The sequence below is a fragment of the Epinephelus moara genome, chromosome 17, assembly GCF_006386435.1.
Source record: "Epinephelus moara isolate mb chromosome 17, YSFRI_EMoa_1.0, whole genome shotgun sequence".
Lineage (NCBI taxonomy): Eukaryota > Metazoa > Chordata > Actinopteri > Perciformes > Serranidae > Epinephelus > Epinephelus moara.
The window spans coordinates 31,722,766-31,728,910 of NC_065522.1; the positions used below are offsets into that span (position 1 = coordinate 31,722,766).

General features: G+C 41.4%; 1 pseudogene; it reads right to left on the reverse strand.

The window, feature by feature from the left end:
* Nucleotides 1-5,476, reverse strand: part of LOC126404356 (gastrula zinc finger protein XlCGF17.1-like) — a 124,222-nt pseudogene extending 118,746 nt beyond the window's left edge.
* Between the last annotated feature and the right edge of the window lie 669 nt (nt 5,477-6,145).

Consider the following 6,145-nt stretch of genomic DNA (forward strand, 5'->3'; position numbering starts at 1 on the left):
TTTCTCTTGTTCATAGTTTGTCTATTCTATTTTTATTGATTTATTTTTATTGCTATTGTTGTTTCTTGTTGCACTGACTGGAGTGGCACCTTAATTTCGTTGTACACACAATGACAATAAAGGCTATTCTATTCTATTCTGTTCCATTCTATTCTATAATGTTTTGGTTGATTTATATGTTGTTTTCATAATCTGAATCTGTGAAGTGATTCAAGATGTCAGATGAATGTAATGCAGTAAAAAGTACAGTATTACTTCTGAAATGTAGTGGAATAAAAGTACACGGGGGCATATAATAGAAATACTCGGGTAAATTAAAAGTACCTCGGCGCTGTACTTAAGTAGCTTTAGTACTTCAGCAAATGTATGACTTTAGTTTCCACCACTGTCCATTAGGTCCATTAGTCAACTAGTCGCCCACATGTTTACGATATCAATGTAATTATTAAATTATATATTTTGGTCACTTAGTCGCAGAAAAAAACAACAACAAACAAACATGAAACTCTGTTAGGAGCTGCACCTTATCAAAATAAATCCAAACCGGTTTGCTAAGTTTTAAACAGTGTTTGCTGCTGCTTCGTTGATCAACAGTTATTTTGAGGGCGCACTGTGTCTTTTAAAATTGTTGCTGTTGCATGTTTTCAAACATGTCACCAAAAACAGCTAGCCTATCAAGAAAGTAGTGTTAAGCCTTTAAAAAAAACACTCTAAAACTTAAATTTAACTTCAGGGGACATACAAGTTCACCGTAGCCTACTTTTTGCTGGTTAATCTGTGAATCGCCTTTAACAGGACTTTAATGTGAAAGGACAGACACAGGAAGTGTCCACGCTCAGCAGTCAGACAGGAGTCAGGTTAATTTCCAGGGCTGGTACCTGCGGTTATTCCACAGGCTAGTTAATAACATGTCGGGCAGGAAATCCAAAGTGTGCGATCATTTTGAGAAGATGAAGGACGAACCCAAGGTTATATGTAAACTCATCTTCATTGGTCGACTACAAACATGACGTATCATCTGAAACATGGAAGTAGCTACATGCCCATTAGCCCACAGCGTCATTAATAGTGATGTCATGACAACTGATACTCATGATACCTTTCGATACCACGATGAAAAAAACCCGGCCCGATACCAGCACAAGAATCAGTGCTATGACTCTTCTGGAACTGATGGGGGCAGTATACGCCATATAGCGTTACAGTCCATGCCTACATTCAGAGCAAGGGGGTGACGAGGAAGAGGAGAGAACGGCTGCCTGCTAAAGCCCACATTCAGAACCAGTCACGGCTGCACTTTAGGCCAGAGAATAGATCTGTTAGCAATATATGCAGTTTAAAACACCATTTTGTCTGTTTATTAATTGATTTCAACTCGTTCTGAGTTGCTTCTGAACTGTCCGTGCTCCGTGCGGAGCCTTGTCTGGACTCCTGACATCTCCCTCTCTCCCCCAGCCCCTCCCCTGGGAGAGAGTCCGGTGGTCTCCTATGAGCCCAGCCTTCGAGACGGGCAACACTCCGTTAAATGCCATTCAGTTCATCAAAAATATCCCAATTAAAATCAGTAGCCTAATAAGCAGATATGTTCCATGTTATTTTGTTTAATTTCAACAACACAGAACAGCTTCATGCTGCATGTGAGCTAACGGTCAGGGATTTCACTCTCAGCAGGACGTGACTGCGCACGCGTGTCTACTTCCGAGACACAGTGGTCGGGGTGCGTTTGATTTATTGTACTGGGACGTTTGATTTTTCCACAACTGGACCATAGACGTCAAAAACCACTGTTTGCACCAGGACAGAGCAAACCATCAATAAAATCGAAATTCCACACATTCTTGTGGTTGGCTCAAACGCTGTCAGCTGATTTAAATAGTAAATATTTAAATAGTTTATTGAGTTTATTGCAGATGTTGATCAATGTTTTTACCACAAAAAATAGGTAAAGATGAAAAGAGAAAAATAAAAAATATAAGTAATATCAATCTGTTGATAGAAATGTTATTTTATATGCAAACATTTTAATAAAGTATTTCTTGTACATGGGGGCAGCTTAACTAAAAACTACAGTATATTTTTAACATCACAATTAACAAGTCATGTGGAAAGCAGGCGAAACGACACACACTAAACGGGGAACCAGAGTGCCCCCCTACAGAGGCTGAGCACCCAGTGTCCTCAGACCCTGGACACGCCCCTGTTAGTCTGTAAATTATTAGGTTCGTTCGAGATGAGCCAGGCCTGTGCAGATTCGATCACCGGCGATCGTCGCACAATGCATGCCGGTTAGTTTTGTGTCCGACTTCATCCCGACTTGCTCTGACGTATTACAAAAGTGGACGGCGATAAAACCGTGAGAGACAGTTTGTAAGAGCCAGGCGCTGCAGTTGCTCTCCACCGACTGCACAGCCAGGCTCTCAGCTGATCTAACAGCTGATTGGTTCAGATGTCGACTCAACAATATGACGTTTTAGATAAACTACTAATTTTTGTTGAATTTTAGAGATTAAGATTGTATTTGTCTGATTTGAAGGTTTATTCTGTGAACAGAAAACATGTGTGACTGATGGTGAAGGTTAGTTGTCACAGACTAAATAGGCCTACATTCATCATAAACTACACAGAGTCTACTGTATATTAACACTGGACTTTTTTAATTATTGGAGTATTTAGCAACACAGACACTTGTGGCCAGTGAGGATTCTTAACATAACAGATGTGAAGCCCTGACTGTATCTGACTGATCTTTAATGAAAGCTGTTGTCTAGTATTTTTTTTTCCTTTGAAAATATGAACCTTATTGTTAAACACAGTGGGTCTCATTCATGAAACATGAACAGAAGGAATTTGTGTGTAAACTGTTCGCAGACGGAAATTTACGTGCATGTCCGCATTCATCAATATTTTAGTAGCTCCAATCTTTTCGTAGCTACTAACAAAATCTACTCCTGCTCCTGACCACTCGTAGTGCTTGTGTAAATTTAGTAAAGCACATAAATATTGCTCTTCACTATTGGAAATTACAATTTTAATTCGTATTGCATTCTGTTATGTACACAATACACAGATGCCTTTGAACATGACAAAATATTAAAACACATTTAGTTAAATTAGTTGGCAATTAGCAGGTTTAAGATCCAGATTAGGTTCATGATTGTGAATTGGAATAAAAGATAAAGTCCGCACACCAGAAGCTGCTCCTTGAACAATTATCTTATCTTCTGATGAAGGGCAGGGGCCCGAAACGTAACACATGAATAAATTGTTCAAGGAGCAGCTTCTGGTGTGCGGATTTTATCTTTTATTCCATACTTACCTTTTGGTCCAGCGCCCAGCACTAAGTTTTTTGGGATGTGCGTGCTACTTTTACCTGTTATTTCATGATTGTGAATTATCTATGTAAATCGACTCAATAGATTACACGTTCTTTCTACATGTTGAATGATGATAATAAAAATATCGGTAAGGACAGCCGGATCACAGCCTCTTCGGCCTCGGTGCCTGGGTTCAGCAGGGGCAGCAGCTGAAAGAATTATTTGAGACAACACATGTTTTGTTGTTGTTGTTTTTTTGTGGCTTTTTGATCATTTGAATGAATAAATCTGATTTGAAAAATGTTTAATTTACGTTGTATTAAACAGAGCTTTAGGCTATTAAGATTCAAATAATTTGAAGATGATGCATACAAAACTGCTGTAGGCTATATGTTATCCGTATCATTTGTTAAAATAAATGTTAAATAGCTCTACATTCTGGCAGCCATCACTGATTTAGAGTTTATCCATTACGCACAAAACATCTCTGGTTTCCCGTTCCCACTTCATTCAAAACCCCACAAATGAATCTTCTGTTTGTTTGGTGACCACTACGCTATCAGTGATGATTTTCAGAATGTATTATGATACAACACCTTACCCACTGGGTTTGATGTTGACTCCAGTGGAGGCATGTTGCTGTGCTCCCAGTTATGCCAGCGATGCGCTCGTGTGCAGCAGGTAGTTGTGACTATGAGCCTCCTCCTCCTGTGGCTGCTGTATTTTTTGTTTGTGTGCTTATGCATTTCTTTGCCTCCAGTTTCATATCAAACCATTTACGCTTCACCTCTGACATGGTTCTTTGTACTACAGAGACAACATTAACAGCATCTGTTACCTCCCTCCAGGCCTTCGCTTTGCCTGTCCCTGTCACACCACTACTAACTGAAGAAAATAAAATGTTTTTTCTTAAGTCCACTTCACCCAAAATTATTTCCATCTTCGCTTCGGAAAAATTCTTTTTTCTTTCCCTCTCTTTCTTTGTTTGCGCCATGACTGACAGGTCGATAGGATGCACCTACACCTCCTTATATGGTGGTCATTGGCTATTCATGGGCGGGGATTTATGCTAATTGCTGATTACCGGGAGCGCGCTGTCACTTTACGATGGATTGGCATTCATGAACATACACACGTGTTTACGATCAAATCTGAGTTGCCCGCGGCGTTCCTGAATCCGGAGTAGGTTTTTAGTAGTGTAGGCTTTTATGTGCAAATCTACACACAGATTTACTCACTTTTCATGAATGAGACCCAATGTATTCAGCCTGTGTAGCTGAGGGGACAGGTCAAACTGATATGATGCTGATTTACAGGAGAATTCATGTCAAATGGAGGATAAACCATGAATATAAACTACAGATCACCTGTAAAGCATTTTAATTAATTAATTAATCTATCATAATTTAAACAACTGGAGACTGAAAACAAACTGATATATGGGTCTGATCACTTTTTTTAATGAATTGACATCATTCCAGACAGGATGTGAGTGTGTCTGTGACTTCCTGTACGGACTGAAGGCTGCTGGAAACTGTCCGACTTCACCGCAGCTTTTTGTCACCGCCCCCGCTGCGGCCGCCTGCTCTCGTCTACTTTCCAAGCGAGCGCAGGTCATCTCCGACGAGCCTAATAACTGACGTTGTTCGTTCTGCAAGCTCTCGCGAGATCACGAAATGCGCTGCGCGGGAAAATCTCCATGAAGAAACCACACAGAGCCGTCAGTGTTATGTGTACAAAACATGAGCTGATAAAAGGTCCACTATAACTGGACACCCAGAGACAACAACCTGTCCTTCATCACCATCTGTCTCTGTCCCTCAAACCGGAAGTCCACTGTCCCTGAATCCCAGCAGACAGAACAACCCGGAGCACTGACCGCAGACTGGAAACCAGTACAGGAGGAGAACAAAATGGCCGCCACGAGGCTCAGAGTGAACCAGAGAATGAGCGGATGATCCACGGAGCCTCGAGACTCTTCCTCGTGTCTTTAGTGTGGCTGCTGTCAAGCCCTTTTTATCCATGACGCCATCAACACTCACCTCAACATCGCTGCTATCAGAGGACGAGCCTGCTGCTTGTCTTCTCCGGACCTTGTTGCTCCGGTGCTCCGGGTTCTGCTTGTCCTCCTCCATTCCGCTCCTCTACTGCTCCTCCTGCTCCTGGGCTGCGTCAAGTAGTATGGATTGTAGTAGACCAAATTAGTATGCAGTATGTCCGAAACCGTAGTAGGGAGGAGCAGTATGCTACCACCCCTACTAAACACACCTACATTGTAGTATGATCGCAGAGCATACTGCAGGGATACTACTTACCCAAAATGCACCACGGGCTTCTTCTTCGTCTTCTTCATTGTAGACGTTGCACGGCATGTTACCGCCCTCATCAGTCTCCTATAGACGAATTCGGCGAGCGATTTGTGTATGCCGCCATTGCTGCGGTGACGTGTCAGTCATCAATTCATTATGCTGTCATTGTGAACTGACTCTCTACAATGACAGCATCATGAATAGCTGGATTGATGATGTTAGAAAGTGGCCTCCGGTAACTGATGAAGGTATCTTAAATGAGTACCGATATTAATATAGAAATTAATCATTTGTTTGAGCGATAAGCAGGAAAGATTAGAGTAATAGGGAGATAATAGCCTGTATCATTAAACACTGTCTAATATTATGTTAGCATACGTTACGTGTGCTGACGTTAGCAAGCTAGCAGCGTGACATTTAATCATTATGGACAGGCTACGTGACCATCACATCATATTGAAGGCGATCAATATTGATCGCTTTCAATATGATGTGATGGTCGTCTAAAAGGTGGTGTAAAAT